The following is a 22902-nucleotide window of genomic DNA, read 5'->3' as shown; positions in this document are numbered from 1 at the left end:
ACTTCAAATTCCCAATGAGTCACTCCGATCGTTAACTTTCCCGTCTCGGAAATACGACACAAGAGTCCACTATCAATACGGCGCCGCGTCAATATCTGTAGTTTTTTTTTTTTTTTGGTGAGAAAAGGGGACTTACTCGAAGTCTCAAGCGATCATTTATCCAGGAGGCGATTGAGTCAATTGCGTTAAGTCGAATGCAAAGCTTAGTCACACTGCGACCAGGCCGATCCCCCTTTTTTTTTTTTTTTCCTCATCGAATAATGACTCAAATGTTTCCTACAGTACGTCACCGAAAACCCACCAAAACACGCTGAAGTCATCTGGAAGCGGCCGCAGCCGAAAATGACCGACAGTCAAAGTTTGGATTCTTAAAAGATGTCGGATGGATAAATACTCCTCTTCCTCGAATTGCAACGTTGCTCCAGGGGAGAGGCGCATTTGTGACTCGTCGCGAAAGCACGTGTGACGAGACCATCTCGACCGCGGAGATGACAGCACCGAAACCGGCGCAGGGAGGATAATCGAATCACGCCGTTGTTGCACGGAAAAGCAATAAAGTGTGAATTACAAAAAGGTTGGCGGGAGGGAGCATCAGCAACGAGGTATTTTCAGCGGCTTCTGAAAAACGTTGGCTGCGCTCGCCAAACAAACGGGAACAAAATGTTCGGGGGAGAAGCTGCCGGCTTGCTTGTCTCGTAAATTCCCACCCAAATTGGCACCGCCTTACGCGGCTCAGGAAAAAAATGCAACAAGGGGAACTGCAATTATGCCATCGAACAGAACCCCGAACTCAACCACTAAAAAAATTATCGCTTTATTTTCTAAAGGCAGTCGGATCTCCTTTGCGGGGTTCGTTGACCTCGCCTCTTTCCCATTGCATTACCGTAATTTCCGACTTATAAACCGCGACTTTTTTTCACGCACTTTCAACCCCGCGATTTATGCGGCGATGCGGGCAATTTGCGCATTCTTTCTAATGGCCGCAAGGGGGCACTCGGGCGGAAAAGGTAAGAGTGAGTCAGGTGGAATATATGTGCCGAGGAAGTGAATTTTACCGGTCCGGCCCTGTTAGCGCTGCGCTAGCGTGTTGCTGTGTGTCTTAGTGATTTTTACCGGTATGTTTTTTTTAACCAGCCTTGTTAGCGCTGCGCTAGCATGTTACTGTGTGTCTCGGTGATTTTTACCGGTATGTTTTTTGCGCTGTGCTAGCGTGTTACTGCCGTGTCTTGGTGATGTTTACCGGTATGTTTTTTTTTTTTTTTCCTCAACCGGCCCTGTTTAACCGGCCCTGTTTAACCGGCCCAAACACCACATACATACATTGGTCTGATGAAAGTCTGCTAGCTTAATGCTAATACACAATGCATGACACCACTTGAGTTAACAAAACTAGCGTTGATCTTGCTGTTTAACCTGTCCAAACACCACATGCGTTGGTCTCATGAAAGTCTCCTATCCTAATGCTAATACACAACGCATAACACCAGATGAGTTAACAAAATTAGCATTGATCTTGCAGTCTTATAACCCTTCAAGCAAAGAATATTTGAACACAAATGGTGCACCAATGCAGATTAATAAACCGCAACTTTTTTTCACACGCTTTCAACCCTGTGACTTTTGCGGTGATACGGCTAATTTGTGGATTTTTTGTCTAACGGCCGCAAGGGGGCACTTTAGGGGAAAAGCTAAGAGTGAGACCGGTGGAATAGATGTGCCGAGGAAGTAACTTTTACCGGTCTGGCCCTGTTAGCGCCGCACTAGCATGTTATTGTTTGTCTTGGTGATTTTTACCGGCCCTGTTAGTGCTGCGTTAGTGTTAGCGCTGTGATCGCGTGTTATTGCCGTGTCTCTGTGATTTTTACCGGTATGTTTTTTATTCAACCGGGGTCACCGGGTCGGGCATACTGCTGTGGTCCTTCCACTACCGGGCCGTCTCCTCCCGATTAAGTCCGTGTCCTTCCCAGAAGTCACATGCCAAGAAGTAAATACACCAGAGTCTTGTCTTGTTGTTTGTTAGCCCGTCTTCTTGTTTCGAACTGATACTTTCAATATCGCATGGTTTTCTCGGTACCCGGCGGATACTGAGGAAGTGAAAAACTGACTGCCCCAAACCAAGACGAATAGAGCAGAAACAGACAACTATTTCATTCAATGAACCCACCGTCCGTGTTGTTGCAGTATGAAGCAAACGCACAACCAGAGGGGAAAAAAAAACAGACTCAAACCCAAGACCCTCTTACTATGACGCACATTTCCAACCGCTCTCCTTAAATTTCTCCTCGCTCTGTACTGACTCCTAGAACCACTTTAAAATTCTAAAGGCAAACTGGGCAACTTTCTCACATGTTTATAGTGAAGATTGATTTCGACACCCCAACCCAGTGGCTCTCTACGGACCGCTGGATGAGAAATACTGGCCCGACCCACCTCCTTTAAGCTTTCTCTGGTATTTCTCTTCTTCACCCTCTTCTGGGTAATTTAGCCACTCCCGCAGTAATGGACACCTCAGCGGCAGTGAGGGGCAAACCATCCCCGCTGCTTCAGATGCGGCATTCTTCAAGAATGCCCATTAGCTACACAGATAGCACCTAGTTAGGAATCCGTTTGGCAGAAACCGAACCCGAGAGCACCAGGAGGAGAGGAGTCAAGGGAGCCGAACCCTCCGCTGCTGGCCACCCGCTAACAGGCAACCAGCTCCTAATTTGTCCGAGGATACTTTCGTCCCGGTCAAATCCGTCCAGGGATAAAACCAGAACGTCTTCTCGTCTCTGGCGCACGGCCAGGGTAAACGTTTCCTCGGAGTACAAACGTGGCACCGGCACGACTGATGAATATTCAAACTCTGCGGTGACCTAGGTTGGGGTTGCACCTCGTTGTTGCTGACGGTGCAAAACTCTGGGGCTACCTGGATCCAAACACCCGGGCTGCTGACTGCTGGTTGTTGAGGACAGCCGGCTTATTTCAGTGAAAAAAAAAACTTCGATCGAGGTCGTTCCCTTTAGCGTTCTTTGTCCTTTTCCCAGAAAAGGACAAATCCCTATTTTTAAAAGATTACATACATTTAATCTCGTATTACTGTTTAATGTTGTTAAATTTGTTACCCAAGGACGTCGCAAAGACAGATCATGGATCCATCGATTTTCTACCGCTTATCCTGTCCAGGATCACAGGTGAGCTGGATCCTATCCCAGCGGATTTTGGGCAAGAAGAATGGGACACCCTAGATTGGTTGCCAGCCATTCAGAATCGGAATCTCTTTGTTGTCCCTTAAAAGAAAATTGGTTTGGAAGCGGGAGCACAGAGATGACAAGGTACACAATGTTCCGAGAAATATGCGGACAAACATTCACGCTCATATTTAGACATAAAGCCAATTTGGAATCTTCAGTTAACCCAAGATGGATTCTTTAGGAATGTGGGAGGAAACCAGAAGAACTGGATATTCCCACCCAGAACCGTCAAATGTGAGGAAGACCTGATTGTCACACGTCCAAAGAACCACACTTGAATATTGATTTTAGAGGCAGGGACTAAAAACTCTGTCCGTGTGCATGAAAGAATCAATTGCGCTGGACAAGTTCAAAAATAAAACAATCATTCCAGGCACAGCCCTGTCAACGACGTTAATCCGCCGGCTGAAGACTAGTTCCAAAGGTACCACAGATGACCGATTAGAATGAGTTGCACCCTCTCTTGGCTGCTCCCAAACAGTAAAATCCATAATTTCCCCATTCGTTGTAGGCATAGGCCGGCGATAAAACACTACAACATCAACTGCAGAGCTCGTGCACCTACGTCACCGAAATCACGTGACATCGCCGTATTGCGGGTCAAACAAAGCATTGTTCAATGCTAAATCCGTTGAGACGAAACGAAAATATGTCTTATAGCACGACGGCCATATTTTTGTCCAATAACGTTAAACATTTAGAAGGGGATAATAAAGGAAGGCACGTGGAAAAATTATAGACACTTGGCATAGAGGACCCATATTTAATGCCGAAGTCAATGCTTTCGACGATAAGAAATTGGACTGCGAATCCGCTTCCGCTTGTCTTGGACAACTGGATCTGGTGAGTAAGTCGTCGAGATTTACACGGAAAGGTTTGAAACCGGAAAAAAAATCTGGATGCATACAAATACTTCGTTGCTGGATCTGTTCTCAATCGAGAATAAATCCCACATAGTGATGGAGCCACTCAAATTTTTCCAATACAAATACCAATTTTTAAATAAATGACCCTGGTTTTACACAAACTCGCATTCATTCATTAAATTGGGAAAAAAAAACTGAGTACGGCGACGGCTCCTCTGTACACGGAAGCGTATTGCGGCCACACGTAAACCTGCTTTGCGACACAGTTTATTTTCTTTTTTTAAATACACATTGATCGCAAATGAATCAATTTGGCATTATAGATACTAATTGGTAATTTGAGATTTCGAATAATTCCTACCTGAAGCAAAGTGATCGCTACACAGCGTGTGCGTATTTTGGCTGCTGGCACCAGCCATCCCGTTTAATTGCCGAAATCCATCGATATTTTCTGCTATTTTCATCTGATATTCCATAGAATGATCTCTTTGAATATCTGTCTCGTTGTCTGTAGTGACAACCAACAGCGCAACGGGTCTCGGGTGTCGTAAATATTCTCCTCCGGTTCAATGTCGAGCAACTCTGTTCGACCGGCAATATGGCGGCGTGAAAACGGTGACGTCACGTGCGCCGATCGATCACATTTTACACGTTCGACCAAGTTAATTCATAACACCTAACGCTTGTTTGAAGTAAATCCACGCAGGAGATGTACGCAGGACGATGGATATCGTTGCGGTCGGCCTCAAGTGTTTGCCCACGTCGACTCTGTCGCCACCCACTCACCTCGAATCTCTCCCACCTCATCCGATTCCCCGCTCTCCGAACAGCGACGAAAACCGACTTCGATGTCCCGCGGCCGAGGATAAACACGCCGTCCTGTGACGGGGCACCACATGCTTTTCTTCACCCCCCCCCCCCCCCATCATCTGTTTATTTTCTCAATTACACAATGGCTGAGTCTGTGTCAGCAACTCTGAGCTTTTTGCCCCGGCAAAAGGGAGGAGCAAGAGGACAATATTGTGTCTTTATGCCGCCGAGCAACGCCTCTGCAATCGTCTCGGTCGATGGGGCGACGGCGCACGGGCGACGAGCTGACAACTCGCAAAAAAAAAAAAAAAAAATCGGCTCGAGCTCGGAACGACCTGCGATTCATCTTCGGAGATTTTCGACCACTGTTGCAGGATTACTCACCGGTCCTGCAGTGATTCACGGCTGCGTGCTGTCGTTACCTCGGATTCCGACTCCAAACTTGTGACGGTTACACATGCGCTAATATGAGAGGCCCTTTGTTCGGCTGTTGAACTAACAAATCGCGGGCTTTGCCAGACAATGGGTATGAAATTACACAAATCTATTTTCAAATAGCCGAAGACACAAACACACACACTTAAAAACTACTACCAGGTTCCTTTTGGAGGCAGCAGTCCCGGGGCATGGGTAATATGACGCAAGATTGAAAGCAAAACTGAAAACTTTTTTTTAACAGAGGTGGCCCCTAAAAAATGATTTAGTGTGGATTACACTTTTGTCGGAACCAAAGAGGAAATAGCGGTACTGAAACTGTCTTGATAAAAATAAAAAAGATTATGCTCAAAATTCCAAAGTTTAACAGACGACTCGCCAAAATAAGAGCTCGTTTTTTTTCACTCGACGAGCGCTTCTGCATCTCTCCTCTACCAACTAATGAGTAAAATCCCAACGCAAAAGGGAAACCTCCACGCCGGCTGAATTTAATTAGCCACATGCGCAGGTTCTGGGAGGGATCTGAGGGGGATTTGCAAACCTTAATCCTTGTGGTGAATCTGACCCAAAAAAAAAAAGGGAGTTTCCATATCTCTGAGAATAACCGCAGCTTTTTTTTTTTTTTTCACGGTGTAAACTCAGGGAAGTCAAGATAGGTCCGGCGACGTGAGACCAAGAATACGACAGGCCCTCCGATTTTACTCCAACAGAGAGAACTTGTGTTCCATCCGGACCCCAGCCAGGAAAGTCGTCTGCGGGAAACACTCGGGCAAATATTGACCTTTAATTACTTGAAACAGCCGCCCTCGCTTCGGGGGCCGCAATATGGATGCATCAGCAAAAAAATATCATATGCATTGACTGTACATAAACATGTCGGGGCATACCTCAGCAGTGTACACAAACACGAGCGAATGCGCCCTGGTGGTGTGAAGTGACATCAAACGGGAAAGAACGCTCTTGTCTCTTGAAGGGACTTTAACGGTCGTGAAAATCACACCGGCGACACGAGGATCCCCAAGATCGGGCCGAAATCTGTTCGCTTTTGACCTTCGGGACGGGCGACGAGCAAACAACCTTCCCGAGTGACGACGGGCGACCGCGCTTGTGCATAATTAAAAGCTTCTAAAGTGAGGCGTTCTTTAAATGACCTTACCTGACAAAGTACGGCGCAGCTTGCCAACAGAGACACTGCGGTAAGTAACAAACACGGCACACGTGCGCCGCCCGCGCTCGCACGCCGGCCTCTTTATGGCTTTCATAATGCCTTTCACACATTTTATATATGGATTCCCCCCCCCCACTTTTGTTTAAATAACACAACATGTAAAGTATGACCAGGACACGAAAGCCACAATATTTGCATTCACTCCACGGTCGCTGAGAAGGACCGTAGACAAAAGGTGAGTTGGTTTAGAATTATGATTTTTACATTTTTTTTGGGGGGGGGGGGGTGGAATTGATAGTTAAGTGATCATGATTTCCGGCCTATAAGCCGCGACTTTTTTTCCCACACGCTTTCAACCCTGCGGTTTATGCGGTGATGCGGCCAATTTGTGCATTTTTTCTAAACGGGTCGCAAGGGGGCACTCGAGCGGAAAAGGTGAGACCGGTGGAATATATGTGCCGAGGAAGTGACTTTTACCGGTCCGGCCCTGTTAGCGCTGCGCTAGCGTGTTACTGCCGTGTCACCGTGATTTTTACCGGTATGTTTGGGTTTTTTTTACCGGCCCTGTTAGCGCTGCGTTAAAGTTAGCGCTGTGCTAGCATGTCGCTGCATCTCAGTGATTTTTACCGGTATCCATCCATCTATTATCTACCGCTTTTCCGGGTTGGGTCGCGGGGGAAGTAGCTTCAGCAGGGATACCCAGACTTTCCTTTCCCCAGCAACTTCTTCCAGCTCTTCCGAAGGGATCCCAAGGCGTTCCCAAGCTAGCCAAGAGACATAGTCTCTCCAGCGTGTCCTGGCTCGTCCTCGGGGTCTCTTTCTGGTGGGACATGCCCGGAAAACCTCACCAGGGAGGCATCCGTCAGGAATCCGGACCAGATGCCCCAGCCACCTCATCTGGCTCCTCTCAATGCGGAGGAGCAGCGGCTCGAGACACTGAGCCCCTCCCTGATGACCGAGCTTCTCACCCTATCTCTAAGGGAGATCCCAGACACCCTGCAGAGGAAACTCATTTCGGCCGCTTCCATCCGAGATCTTGTTCTTTCGGTCACGACCCACAGCTCGTGCCCATGGTTGAGGGTAGGAACGTAGATGGACTGGTAAATTGAGAGCTTCGCCTTTCGACTTAGCTCCGTCTTTACCAGAATGGAGCGATACAAAGTCCACATCACTTTAGACGCTGCACCGATCCGTCTGTCAATCTCCCGCTCCGTTCTTCCATCACTCGTGAACAAGACCCCAAGATACTTGAACTCCTCCACTTGGGGCAGGATCTCATCCCCGACCCGGAGAGGGCACGCCAACCTTTTTCTGACCGAAGACCATGGTCTCAGATTTGGAGGTGCTGATTGTCCCGGTATTTTTACCGGAATGTTTTTTTTTTTTTTTTTTTTTTTTTTTAAATCAGCCCTGTTAGCGCAGCGCTAGCGTTAGCTCAATGGCGCTAGTGTTAAACTCTCTGTATACCGTCTTTCTTTGTCAATGTCTTGCTTCAATGTGGGCACTCGTGGCTTTTACACAGCTGCGGCTTATGTATGTACCAAATGGTATTTCCTTTACAAATGTACTAGGTGAGGCTTATAACCAGGTGCGCTCTGTTGGCCGGGAATTACGGTCATCGCGTCTTGCTCCAACAAGCGTAAGTGCTGTTGCTTCGGTCTCACCTAAATTGCTGTATGAAGGACCGCACGGTGTCAGCTTTGGGAAGTTGACCTACATCCATGTTGGCCTCTTTCAGGAAGCATTATTTTCCTCAATATGACACAGTCCTGGAAACAGAAGTTCACATGCTATTTAAAAAAAAAAAATGAACAAAAAAATGCCCGTCTCGAATGAATCAAGCAAGATAAAATAACTCGTTTCTACCGAATCCTCTTCAGATCTCCCCGAGGCTAAGAAAGGTGTTTTTAACCACTGCGTGCTTCGGTCACAAGCCGGGAAGGGAATATTTGGGGACACGGGCGAGATGCGCTCATCAGAATCGCAGCACGCCTGGGAGGACTTTCCCAAAAGCCCCCTTCTTAAGACTCCCGCACGGATGAAATCCCCTCGCCGTCTTCGGGTCTTGTGACCGCGGGGACGGACGCCTTACAGTATACGCGAGGACAAAGAACGAGGTGAGGGCGGGTGCCGCGTCTCATACGCGTGCACGGTCCCGGGCTGCCGCACGAGCGCCGCGCGTTTACGGCTGCGATTAGTAAAACTGCGACTGCAACCCTGATGTAACAAAGCAGAGAAAAGTGTGGGTATTTGGAAGAGATCCATTAAGCGAGCGGTGAAATACAATCCCTCTGCTGCATCGTTGATCAATACACACACAAATAAAATCGCACACACCGGCGAGTATCCTCATTTTTCATCACAAACCCTCCATGGGAAGGATATTTTACTCCTCTGCCCATGTCAAATTTTCAACACTGTGTAAAGGAACAAAAACTGCTTAAATGCTGAAGCTAATCAAGGGTTGGTCGAGACGTGGTTAAAAAAAAAAAAGGGGGTTGTTTAAAGTGCCACTGTCATGAAATGCAGGATTTTAGTATGCTATTAATGGAAAAAACGGCAGCCGGAATGGACCCATCTGTTTTTTTCACATCGAAACATGATTTTGACGTATGTGGCTTTTTGTCACTCCCGCCATGAAAATCATCTCGAGAGATTTGTTTTCGAGAAGAAGCAGGAAGTGACGTTATCAGCAGACGCCCACTCAAGCGGTCTTGTGTGTTTATACTAGTTTTACCTGCGGGAAGGTAGCTCGTCGTTCCTTCGCGTTAGCCAAAATGCCGGCTCGTCCTATTGCCGGATATTGTTCGAACACTCGGGAGGATGGATTTATTCTTCATATTTTTCAAAAAGACCCGGTTCATCGTGAAAAATGGATTGCACGGGTGCAAAGGACGAGAGCTTCGTGGGTTCCAAATGACAGGTAGGTGAGTATACAGCTACTAAAAAAAAAATACTAGTTTTTTTTTTGGGGGGGGGGGGCGTAATCCTCTTAGAATGAAACAAAAGATCCCCGCACGTAGGTCAGGGGTGCTAAATAAGTCGATGTATACGTCGGCGCCGAGCACGGCTTCGGACGAGGGGCACGGCTTCGGCCGGACTGGCTCATGGATACTCTCTGGGAGTCTGTTGTTTGTTAGAAGTCATCCGCATATCATCTAAATATGGCTCGAAACGAAACAAAAGGTATTTTTGGCCGGTCAATTCACTCAATTGTGTCCACGACGGACGGCTTCGGCCAGCCTGGCTCATGCAAACTGTCTGGGAGTCTGTTGTTTGTTAGAAGTGATCTACCTATCATCTAAGTATGGCTCGAAAATAAACGATTGAATAAGATTGCCCCGGTCACTTCACTCAATTGTGTCCACGACGGATGGCTTCGGCCAGCCTGGCTCATGCAAACTGTCTGGGAGTCTGTTGTTTGTTAGAAGTGATCCACCTATCATCTAAGTATGGCTCGAAAATAAACAATTGAATAAGATTGCCCCGGTCACTTCACTCGATTGTGTCCGCGGCGGACGGCTTCGGCTGAGCTGACTCATATATACTTGTCTGGGAGTCTGTTGTTAGTTAGAAGTGATCCGCATATCATCTAAATATGGCTCGAAACGAAACAAAAGGTATTATTGCCCCGGTCACTTCACTCAATTGTGTCCACGATGGACGGCTTTGGCTGGCCTGGCTCATACATAAGTGTCTGGGTGTCTGTTGTTCGTTAGAAGTAATCCGCATATCATCTAAATATGGCTCGAAACGATAGGGTAATATTACCACCGGTCACGTCACTCGATTGTGAGATGTTCTCTTCTTTGAATAGAGCTTCCGCGTCGCATAGTAGGTGTGTTTTCAAAGGCAAATGTCCCGCTGTGATGTAATGAACAGACGATGCAGGCAATATGGCGACCGCTCGGATGTCGAATGAGACTTCCGCAACTTTGCGTATGGATGACGCGCTCTCCGCTCATATTTATTTTTTCGTATGGACGTTGAAGTGAATAATGTTATATGTATTTTGCATTACAATATCTATTTTAGAATGTTTATCGGCATGACACTTGACCTTTAAGTGGTTTTACAATGCTCAGACGGGAATATGAAAGAGGCAAATATTATCTATATGGACATGTGACATAATCCCTTTTTTTTTTTACTGTCTTACATGATCACAGTCTCGCCACTGCCAACAATGACACTGCGACCAAGCCCTCCTTTTGCATACCTACGAGCGTACGAGCACAAAAGCTTACAATCGCGCTATTACACAACGCTCTCTACCGTGGAAAGTCAACACACGCAACGCTGTTGATACACGGCGACGATTATAAAGCGCAAAGAGGAGAAGCCGCGCACATTGCGCGGCGGTGAAAATACCAGGAGACGCGGAGCCACAACAACTCATCCGTCAAGCGGAGCAAGCGGACAAAAGTAAACCTTCCAATTTGCAACGGTGCAGATGCAAGTAATGATTAGCCGCTCATCAAGCGACTTTTTATTTATTTATTTATTTATTTCAATGAGTCACGGCTGCCGGGAGGCTCGTCCGCACGTTACATAACGGCGGCTGGCACGTACGAGGAAAGGACCGGGCGGCCGCGCGCTCATACTTTACGTCCTTGTCCTGGTTTCAATTGTGAGAGGTTGACGAGAGGTCAGGCAGAAACACACTGACCCCAAGCGTGCAAGTATCCATCCGTCCAATAGCTCAGCCGCTTATCCTCACAAGGGTCACGGGAGCGCCGGAGCCTGTTACGGCTGGAGATGGGCGAGAGGCCGGGTACGCCCTAGACACGTGATTCTGAACTGGTGGGTCGGGAACCAAAAGTGCTAATAGAAAACGATCTTGGTCGTATTCATGTTTTGATTTTCTTTTCGTTCCCAGGTGGAACATATTAAGTAAGTGACAAGTAATGTTACGTGTCGTGAGCGGGGCGTGGCCACGCCACTGCTCTGGCCAGTTCGTTCTGTCACGAACCATCGGGCTGGACCCAAATGCAGGACTCCGAGACGCGAGCATGATGTTACGTGTAGGTTTTTCAAACAACAGGGTCAGAAAAGGTGTAAGCAGTTCGAGAAGGCAAAGGCACAAAACGCTAAGCAAAGGCAGGATCCGAAAACGTGAAGCGAGGTCTGATGACTAGGAGACAAACTAGGAAATATAAACTAAGACAGGATTAAACTGGGGTGGCACAGGAACGCTGTGACGAGTATAGCGCAACACTACACTACACTATTCTGAGACAAAGAAGCTAACCGCTCGTACTAGCTTGTAGATACATTAAAGGAAAATTCTGGTGGTTTGGAGTAACAACGTATCCAATGGGTCATGAAATATGTACCGTAATTCCCAGCCAACAGAGCGCACCTGGTGATAAGCCTCGGTACAGAGACTTTAACGCGAGGGCGGTGGCGCTAATGCTAATGCGGCGGTGCCAACGCTAACGCGGCGGTGCTAATGCTAATGTGGCGGTGCTCTATCGTGATAATGTGATGTTAAATCCTCTGTCATTTAACAGTGTTTCGAGAAGATTTTTTATCAACAATTAGTAATTTTCAGGTGCGCCGCCATTTTCGCCAGTCACATGACCTACGTGCGCGGATGTGACATGTTTCGGACCGTTCAAAACGCTCAATTACATGGGACACCATTTAAGCCCAGCGCTGATTTTTCGGTGTAGGTTGATCAGGAAGACGAAGGAAAACGACCATACAGATTTGAACCTGTGGCTGTAAATAATGTCGAATAATCGAATAAAACGTGACTTATTGGATACTTTGTTACTCCTAACCACCGGAATTTTCCTTTATAAAAAAAAAAAAAAAAAGAGTCCCGTCACCAGTATTTTTTATCGCCTGACTTTTTATTTTTCTTGTAGCAGACAAGCCACATAGTTGCTGCCTTTTGTCTGAAAGGAAACCAAAAAAAAAAAACGTTGAGCGTGCTCACACACGCGAGCACATTCAGAGCTTTGAGTAATCAGTCAAGCGGGCCAGACCGTTACCGAACACGCGCGCTCACTTTTTCTTCAGTACCGCAAACACGGCGCCATCTGTTGAACACCCCCTTAAAAACGACGCTAAAACCAAACTGTCTCCATGTCTAAAAGAGAACAAAAACCTGCACATTAGGTAGTGATCTCTCCATCAGAGGTTATCAAAGCACGTTATCTGCACTAGACGGGATGGGGGGGTTGGGGGGGGGGGGTCTGAGGCGGCAGGAACTCGACACGACCACTTTACCGTTGGCATCGGGTGCGCTTATATCAACACGTTGCCACCTGCGAGCCTGAGTCAGCGCGGTGGAGTCGTGATCGGGTGCCACGTGATAGAAGGAATTGAGCGCACAAAGTCTTGCTGTGTTAATTGGCGGGGGGGGGGGGGGTGGCCTTTTCCATCTTACTTTAAGTGTTGCGCCGGTGGGAGGCGTGGAAGGACACTCGCACGAGGCTCCTGGAATCAGAACCCAGCGCCTTTCGCTTTTCTCGAGTCCGAACAGAACTGGACGAGCTGTTCGGTCCCCGTACGACCGCTGTCAAGAGTTTGGTACGCGTTGTCGGCAGGAAGTCGGACTCGTTTTCGGTGCCCTTTGGGACCGATTTTGTTCATAACTTTTATGGACAGAATTTGTAGGCGCAATCGTGGCGTTACAGGGTGTCCGGTTTGGTGGCCTCAGATGACGTGGTTCTGTTGGCTTCATCAAGCCGTGATCTCCAGCTCTCACTGGAGCGATTCGTAGCCGAGTGCGAAGCGGCTGGGATGAGAACAGCGCCTCCAAATCCGAGACCGTGGTCCTCGGTCGGAAAAGGGTGGTGTGCCCTCTCCGGGTCGGGGATGAGATTCTTCCCCAAGTGGAGGAGTTCAAGTATCTTGGGGTCTTGTTCACGAAAGAGGGAAGAATGGAGCGGGAGATCGACAGACGGATCGGTGCAGCGTCTGCAGCGATGCGGACTTTGCATCGGTCGAAGCTCTCAATTTACCAGTCAATCTACGTTCCTCCTCTCACCTGTGGGCATGAGCTGTAGGTCGTGACCAAAAAAACAAGATCCCGCATACAAGCGGCCGAAATTAGTTTCCTCTGCAGGGTGTCTGGGATCTCCCTGAGAGATAGGGCGAGAAGCCCGGTCATCAGGGAGGGGCTCAGTGTCGAGCCGCTACTCCTCCCCATTGAGAGGAGCCAGATGAGGTGGCTGGGGCATCTGATCCGGATGCCTCCCGGACGCCTCCCTGGTGAGGTGTTCCGGGCACGTCCCACCGGAAAGAGACCCCGAGGGCTGGAGAGACTGTCTCTCGGCTCCGGAAGAGCTGGAAGAAGTGGCTGGGGAAAGGGAAGTCTGGGTAACCCCGTGACCTGACCCGCAGAAGCGGTTGATGATGGATGGATGGATGGATGGATGGATGGTTCTGAACAAATTGTCTTCCAGATACTCAGTACCAAAACTGAAATGGGTTCCATAACAAGAAATCAGATCCAGCTTTCAATACTTTCCATTCATTCCTACAAAAATGTACACAGCATTTCTAGCGTCTGGGGCACAGATTTTATTTACAAGTCTATTTGTGTCCAACTATTTAAACGAACGTATATTTTGCCCACTCCAAGGTTCTTTTTTTTAACTCTTTCCACACCAAACAAATGTCTGGACCACATATAAACACATTTATAGGCTTCCAAGTGCTATTTTAGTCTATGTTGTCGTGTAGATCGTGTGAGTACTTTTACCACCTCTGTGTATTTTTACCAGGGTGGCGCAACCTTGTCTAGGTGCGAAAGCGATTTGGGGGAACCGATGCCACACAGAACTCCACCGAGACGGTTTCTCAGGAGACCGGCGACCGTTCGCAGCTCCGTTAAGTCGAACGCCTCACAAGTTGAGCAATAGTTCAGGTTACCTCACGCGAACTCGGAGCCGCAAGCACCGCGGCATCAACGCCGTGCATGAGTGGGTTTTCGTTGCCATTTTGACAACACCTCCAAAAAAAGGAGCAGCTTTTCAAAACGTGTTCATATATTAGCACAATACGTACAGTATGTAAGGGTGAGTGCTCATATTCAAAGCAGTATTGTTTTGACATCAAGAGCGGGAATCTTCTTTTTACACTTGCATGGCAACAACAAATTGACTTTTTCGTTATTACAACTTTTACAACATTTTTATGTTTGTATGACTGTTAGGAATGTCAAAGTTACTTCGAGAAACAATTCCTTTAAAAATATGACATTATTTCTAACGGCATTAACCCCACCTCAACCCCCAAAAGATAAAATAAGGACCGAAAATTCCAGGCCTATAAGCCGTGACTTTTTTCACACACTTTCAAACCCTGCGGTTTATGCGGTGATGCGGCTAATTTGTGCATTTTTTTTTTTTTTAAACGGTCGCAAAGGGGAACTCGGAGCGGAAAAGGAAAGAGTGAGGCCAGTGGAATATATGTGCCGAGGAAGTGACTTTTACCTGTATGTTTTTTTTTTAGCCGGCCCTGTGAGCACTGCGCTAGCATTAGCAGTGTGCCAGCGTGTTGCTGCTGTGTTACTGCCGTGTCTCAGTGATTTTTACCTGTATTTTGCTTTTTTTTTTTTACTGGACCTGTTAGCACACTAACATTAGCGCCACGCTAGCGTGTTTCTGCTGTGTTGCTGCCGGTTCTCAGTGATTTAGCTAGGTTTTTTTTTAACCGGCCCTGTTAGCACTGCGCTAACGTAAGCGCTGTGCTAGCATGTTTCCGCTGTGTTACTGCCGTGTCTCAGTGATTTTTAACGTTTTTTTTTTTTTTTTTAATCGGCCCTGTTAGCGCTGTGCTAGCATGTTGCTGCCGCGTCTCAGTGATTTTTACCGGTATGTTTTTTTTTAACCGGCCCTGTTAGCACCGTCAATGTGGGCACTTGAAGCTTTTACACAGGTGCGGCGTATGTATGTACCAAATTGTATTTCCTTTACAAATGTACTGGGTGAGGCTTATATTCCGGTGCGCTCTGTAGGCCGGAAATTACGGTAGTTTTTTTAAATATGAACAAATGATGTCAACCAACATCCTGTCAGGGACTGTGTCGGCCCGTCTGGCCTCACTTAACTACCGCAGCCACCAAATTCTGTGTGGGAAAAGACCGAATCTATTTTTGAAACTACCCAAAGTTATTGTGGATAGCGTTGAAACCATACATGGCAATAATGGCTACGGTACCTATTGGGTGTTTCAAAGATCTACTGCATTATGCTCAACATTGTTGCTCATTTTTCTCACGGACCACATTGTTGTTCCCTCAGAGGGGCGTTATGACTGTGGAACAAAAATGTTTAATCATCTCATCATATTTACATCAATTTATGAACTAGTTTTGGAATCAGAAATCAAGTGTAATGTGTTTTTGAACTATTCACGTTTGGTAACACAAAAATGCTTGTAATATCTCAACCTTATCATTTGAAAATTGGAAATTTTGGTCCAGATTTTTTACAAGAATCATGGAAATAGACACTCTAGATTTGGCTTCGCGGGCCACATAAAATCATGCGGCGGGCCAGATCTGACCCCCGGGCCTTGGGTTTGACACATGTGCTCTACAATTTTGTCACACCCAAAATAAGAAAAAAATGTAAAAAAAAAAAAAATAAAAAAAAAAAAAAGGACACATAGAGCGGCGCACTCCTCGGGCGCCTGCTGAGTTAGCGCCTTTCTTCGGCCAGCACCACAAGTGGTCTCCATCCAGACGAGAGCGGCCCACCGTGAGCCCGCCGCTTTTGTGCTGATTCAATATGAAATAATTGCATATTGGCCTGTCTCCACTCATCCCCCTTCGGCGCTGTGGGCCGATACCGTACTGTACTTCTATGCAGTAGACGTTTACAGAACAGAGGCGAGGAGTTCTGCCGCAGCGCTGCCACGAGGACGGACTTTTACCGAAAAATACTCGGGACTGGATGGGTAGAGGCTCAAGATACTCACACGGGAAAAATGAAAGGATAACCTGCCATGCTCACTGAAATAACCTGAACCTAACAAAAATAATAACACATCAAAAAATGTACTCTTCGCTCTTTTTCAATAGTCAACAGCCTGGCAGTTTTTATTTTTATTTTTGGGGCGGATTACATACTCAAATAATGAGAAGTCCTAGTTCTCACAAGTACCTTCGCTTGGTGACTTAACTCTCACCTCTGCAGAAAGGACTCAATTAATTCTGACCTTTTGAAATGATGACAATTACATAATTGATCAATTACAAGGATTCAAAAAGATGCTTTGCTGGTTTAGTTTCCTCCTTAGAGGGTCAACTTTAGGTATTGGACAACGGATACCAGGGGTGCCAAACTCATTTTTGTCGCGGGCCGAACTGTAGTGGCGGTTTCCCTCAGCGGGCCGTTATGACTGTGAAACCATAAAAATCTTTAAGCAGCTCTTCGCCTTTACATATGAAATTTATTAACTCGATTTCGATTTATCTCACACAAAAATGCTCCCAAGTTTGGCAACGTGTTCATTTGTGATATGACGATTTGAAATTTTGATCGAGATTTTCACAAAAATTATGGAAGTTGATATGCATGATTTGCCTTGGCGGGCCACATAAAATCATGCAGCGGGCCAGATCAGGCCCCCGGGCCTTGAGTTTGACGTATCCCGTAATTTCCGGCCTACAAGCCGCGACTTTTTTCCGCACGCTTCCAAACCTGCAGTTTATGCGGCGATGCGGCTTATTTGTGCATTTTTTTTGTGACGGTGGCAAGGGGGACGCTGGAGCGGAAAAGATAAGAGTGAGACCGGTGGAATATATGTGCCCGAGGAAGTGACTTTTACCGGCCCTGTTAGCGCTGCCCTAGCGCTGTGCTAGCGTGTTGCTGCTGTGCTACTGTTGTGTCTCAGTCATATTTACCGGTAAGTATTATTTTAACCAGCCCCGTTAGCATTAGCGCGGCGCTAGCATTAGCACTTGCGTTAGCGTGATGCTAGCGTTAAACGTTCTGCGTACCGTCTTTCTTTGTAAATATCTCGTGTTTCAATGTTGGCACTTGCGGCTTTTACACAGCTGCGGCGTATGTATGTACCAAACGGTATTTCCTTTACAAATGTACTCCGTGAGGCTTGTAACCAGGTACGTGGAATTACGGTACATCTTATGTTGGACTTTTTCAAATCTAGTTTCTTCAGCGTTGGCATCCACAAAATAATAACTCAATGAAATCCATTACAATGAGAGCAATTAAAGCAATGAAGCGCTTACGTTGTACACTACATTTAAATCATAACATCTTGTTGTTGTTGTTTTTTTTTTTTCAGTACTTAGACACGCCCTACAATTGTGAGGGAGGCATGGTGTAGATTTGTTGGTATCGTTTTGTTTTTTTTCAACCAACAGCGTTGATTTCGAAGGCACTAGCAAATCCCCCTAAATTGGGACATCTGTGCAAACGCTCATAATTATCATTTATTCCCTGCAAAAAAAAAACATTTTTTTCACCTATCTATGCCAACAACGTATAGTGACAAGCACAGCAGTTCTACTAACGCCACATATACATGCATCCATCCAGCCATTTTTCTTGCCGCTTATCCTCACGAGGGTTGCGGAGAGCACTGGAGCCAATCCCAGGAGAGGGCAGGAAGCGGGGCACAACCTGGACTGGTCGCCAGCCAATCGCAGGACACGTGGAGACAAACAGCCACACTCACAATCACACCTATGGGCAATTTACAGTGTCCAATTAATGTTGCATGTTTTTGGGATGTGGGAGGAAACCGAAGTGGCCGGAGAAAACCCACGCGCACATGGGGAGAACATGCAAACTCCACACAAGTGGGTCTGGGATTGAACCTGGGACCTCAAAAGTGTGAGGGCAAAGCTATAACAGCTGCCCAACTCATATTATTCATATATTAAATCAATTTTCGTATGGAAGTGAATGTAAATACCGTTCCAGCGTTCTCTCTAAAACGCGCCATCATTTTAACGTTGTACGTTTTTATTAGAGGAAAATAAAAACTGTTCTGGCGGCACGGTGTGCTCATCTGGAAAGCGTTGGCCTCACAGTACTGAGGTCCTGGGTTCAATCCCGGACCCGCCTGTATGGAGACCGCGTGTTCTCCCCGTGGCTGCGTGGGTTTTCTCCGGGCGCTCCGCTTTCCTCCCGCATCCCAAAAACATTGCACACTCTAAATTGCTCCTCGGTGTGATTGTGAGTGTGACGGTTTGTGCCCTGCGATTGGCTGTCAACCAGTTCAGGGTGTAACCTGAGCGGGACCCAACCCGGGACCTCAGAGCTGCGAGGCCAACGCTTCACCAGCTGATTCACCGTGCCGCCCATGTCCACTCATTATTGTTTATATACTTTTTGTGACATTTTTGCCACATGTAGTTGCTTAAAGTGGTGGGTGATAAAAATAAACAAAACACGGTGGCACGTGAACTTTGCAGTTATTCGACGATACATGGAATTAATAGATGTTGTTGTTGCTTGAGTAGTTGCAGAAAAAAATCGTAATAATAATAATAATAAAAAGTGGGCTTGCCCCGAGGCGACCCCATCTGTAATCCACCTGTTATCTGGACAGATGTCCTTCACAAATATAAGCTCATGTTTTTTAAGGCGGCTTGCCTCACAAGGCGCGCAACATCTCATTTCGGTTTATTAACATAATCCTGCGAGCACTCCGGCACACAATCAGCTGGGCGGGAGGCGAAGTATGATGTCATCCAGTTAAAAAAAAAAAAAAAGGTGCCATGTGTAGGAAGGTGTAGCCCACAACAAAACAAGTTCGCGGGTTTACATTTGACAGCAAACCCCCCCCCGCATGCGCCGCTTGCTCCCCCGGACAATTCGGGATCGTTCAATATTGCACGAGGGCTGCAAAAACGTAAGCGGTTTGGACCGCCTCGCCATAAAAAAAAAATTAATAAATGCACAACTGACTGCTCTGCGGTGCCCACCTCGTCGAAAGAATAAAAAAACAAACAAACAAACAATATCAGCCTTCATTTGTGATGATTATTTTAAAAACGCGGCGACAACGGGCGAGCCAAACTTCATCTCGGCGGCCACATGTGGGAAGCGCGAACGCCATTCCGACCGCAACTTCACAGCCAGCGTGACAACCCGCCGCCGCGACGGCGACAAAAGCCCGCACGCGAGCCGCGTTCGCCCGGCTCGGCGTTTTACCTGCTCGCCGCTCTGCTTTACTCTCCGAGCGACGCGGCCATTTATCCGGTGGCGAACGGGCCGGCGGTCCGCATTTCCTGGATTGCGATGCGCCGGATGGAACCGCTCTCTCCGGGCACCCCCCCTCCGCGGATCCTGTGGGGGGGGGGGGGGAGGAGGGGCGGGGGTATTGGGTTTGGTGGTGGGGGGGGGGGTCAGGGGGCTTCCCGGCTCGGTGTCAGAGAGGACGGCGGCTCCGCGTTCAGCTGACGGCCACAACAAAACAACATGACGGCGGAACGCACTCCCGCGGCTCCGCACCACCCCGCGCGGCAGGTTCGGTGGGCGGCGCCCCCTCCGCAACCGCCTCCGGTGGGCTGGCCCCCCTCCCGCCCACCTCATGAATAATCACGAGCGGGACGGAAAGAAATGGCTCGTCCGCCTACGTCGTCAAATCACGTGACGTTTGTTTACCTCGCCATATTGCCGGGCGAGCTAAGCGTCGCTCAATGCTAAATCGGTTGGAGATGACACGGAAATATGTCTTGTAGCGCGACGCGCAGAGTCTTGTCCGATACCGTCAGACATTTAGAAGGTGAAACTAAACGACGGTACGTAGAAAAAAATTAGATCAACTCGGCATAGAGGACCCGTATTTAATGCCGAAATCGATGTTCTCGCCGATAAGAATTTGGACTGCTAATTCTCTTCCGCTTGTCTTGGACAACTGAAGCGACACATGGATATAGTGAGTAAGTCGTCAAGATTTACACGGAAAAGTTTGAAATAGTATAAAAGTCTGGACGCATACAAATACTACATTGCTGGATCTGTTCTCAATCGAGAATAAATCCCACATAGTGATGGAGCCACTCCATTTTTTTTTCAATAAAAATACCAGTATTTAAATAAATGACCCCGTGTTCATTAACTTGAAAAAAAGGATAGCGATGGCTCCTCCGTACACAGAAGCGTATCGCTGCCACACACAGGAATAAATCCCACATAGTGACGCTTTTGATGGCTCGTGAACGCGGAAGCGTGTTCGGCGAAACGTTAACCTTTGCCGAAATCCAACGATCATTTCCGCTAGTATTCAATATAAATACCAATATTTCAATAAATGACCCCTGGTCTGTTGTGACAACCCACACTGTCGAGCAGCTAAGTTAGACCGGCAATATGGCGCCGTGAAAATTGTGACGTCACGTGGACGAGCTCGATATGCGACCGGACTGAGCGAGCTGGTGTCAAGCGTGGATCACATGACTTCCCATCCATCATTCTCATTTTTGTCGTGGGTAGGAAGAGGTTTTTTTTTTTTCCCAAGGATAATATTTTTCTACGCTTTCATGATGCTGTGGTGCACGGGTGTCAAACTCGAGGCCCGGGGGCCAGATCCGGCCCGCCGCCTGATTGTACGTGGCCGGCGAGGGAGAATCATGCTAATCAACTTTCATGATTTTTGTTGAAATCGCTGCCAAAATTTCTAATTGTCATATCAAAAAAGATTACATGAAGGTATTGCAGGCACGGCAGCTCAGTGGATCAGCCGGTAAAGCGTCGGCCTCACAGTTCTGAGGACCCGGGTTCGATCCCGGGCCCCGCCGGTGTAGAGTTTGCATGTTCTCCCCGTGCCTGTGTGGGTTTTCTCCGGGCGCTCCGGTTTCCTCCCACATCCCAAAAACATGCGACATGAATTGGACACTCTAAATTGCCCGTAGGTGCGATTCTGAGTGCGGCTGTTTGTCTGTACATGTCCTCTGGTTGGCTGACGACCAGTTCAGGGTGTACCTCGCCTCCTCCTCGTTGACAACTGGGATAGGCTCCAGCACGCCGCGCGACCCTGGTGGGGATAAGCAGCTAAGAAAATGGATGGATGGATATCGCACGCATTTTTTTTTTGTTTTACCAAACATCAACAGTTGTTAATTTCTAGTTCCAAAACTAGTTCAGAAATTTCACAGCAATACGATGAGGGGGTTAAATATTTTTATGGTTCCTCTGAGGGAAACTGTAACGACAACGTGGTCCGCAACAAAAATGCTCCCGTACCAAGTGTTAACATTGTTTTTCTCAGGTGTTAAAATACTTATTTGCAGCTGTATCACACAAATAAATATATATATTTTTAAAAATCACACATTGTGATTTCTGGATTTTTCTTTTTTAGATGATCTCTCTCACAGCCGATGAAAATTTCAGACCCCTCCGTGATTTTCCAAGGGGGAGAACTGGCGATATAGCAGGGTGTTCAAATACTTATTTTCTTCACTGTATACATCAAACCTACTGGAAATTATTAACAGATGTGTCTCAAAACTTTCATGCACTGACCGTGTATCGGACAACTCCAGCAGCAAGCGTGACAACGTTGACATCCTGTTGCTGTGCATGTGACCAAAACCTAAAACCAACAAACATTACCTGTACTAGCTCCATTGTTTCCTGGTGATATCTAAATATTTTTTTAAAAAGTCTGAGATATCATGATGTAGCTTTTCAAACATATTTTGTGTCTGTGTGGAGCCCCCCCTGTCACATTTCGGAGAACTGCATCTAGATTTAGTTTACCTCAGACGACCCTGGGAATGCTTGAAAATTCAAACCTACTTTACTGGCGTGTATGGTAGAATTCTTTAAAAAAAAAAAAAAATTAATTTAATTGGATAGAAAATATATCTTATGTCATTGCGCTCTGAATGATTTTCCTAATAACATCCTTTTTTTTCTTTTTTCTTTCTGATCGTCGTTTTCGGGCGAGTCTCACATTCGACTGGCTCGCACCGAGGGCCCATTTTGTTTTCACGACCGCAAAGACCAAATATAGCACCTTGTCCAGCAAAGGGTTAACCGCCACGTCATCAGCTTACAGTACAACGTGTACTGTAAATATTAAAACAGCCGCGCTTCTCATAGCGACGGCGTTGAGAAGCGCGCGCTAACGGCGAGAAAGGAAAGAAAGCGTGCAAAAGCTGGGGATTGCTGTTTTTTTGTTTTTTTTTTTAATTATTATTATTATTTTTAAGAAAAACAGGAGAGGGAAGAGGAAAGATGTGTGGGAGGAAGTGAGAGACGAGAGGAGGCGACGGGGTGGGGGGGTCGAGGGGGGGCGTGCAGGAAGAAGCAGCGGCGACGTGAGCGTTCCAGGCCCCCCCCACCCCTCCCTGCATGCTACAATATGACTCTGACGGGCTTATGTAAGCAGACTGGGCCTGGCATTTGGCTCTCAGCAGACGCCGGCTGCACCGACTTATATAACT

At 47.2% G+C, this 22902-nt stretch overlaps 1 protein-coding gene across 5 annotated transcripts in view; it reads right to left on the bottom strand.

Moving 5' to 3' along the window:
• LOC133500499 (transcription factor HIVEP3) overlaps window positions 1-20000 on the bottom strand; it is a 62795-nt gene extending 42795 nt beyond the window's left edge. For 3 of the 5 annotated variants that reach the window (XM_061819241.1, XM_061819240.1, XM_061819243.1), the window contains exon 1: window positions 19661-20000. The gene's annotated coding sequence lies outside the window, so the exon portion shown is untranslated. The remainder of the gene's footprint in view (window positions 1-19660) is intronic. The other 2 variants (XM_061819244.1, XM_061819245.1) reach the window with 1 other exon arrangement.
• Window positions 20001-22902: the final 2902 nt, after the last annotated feature.

Source organism: Syngnathoides biaculeatus, chromosome 5, assembly GCF_019802595.1.
Source record: "Syngnathoides biaculeatus isolate LvHL_M chromosome 5, ASM1980259v1, whole genome shotgun sequence".
In the NCBI taxonomy this organism is placed as follows: domain Eukaryota; kingdom Metazoa; phylum Chordata; class Actinopteri; order Syngnathiformes; family Syngnathidae; genus Syngnathoides; species Syngnathoides biaculeatus.
The sequence above is the reverse complement of the archived record's forward strand: the minus strand, read 5'-3'. Positions and strand labels throughout refer to the sequence as shown.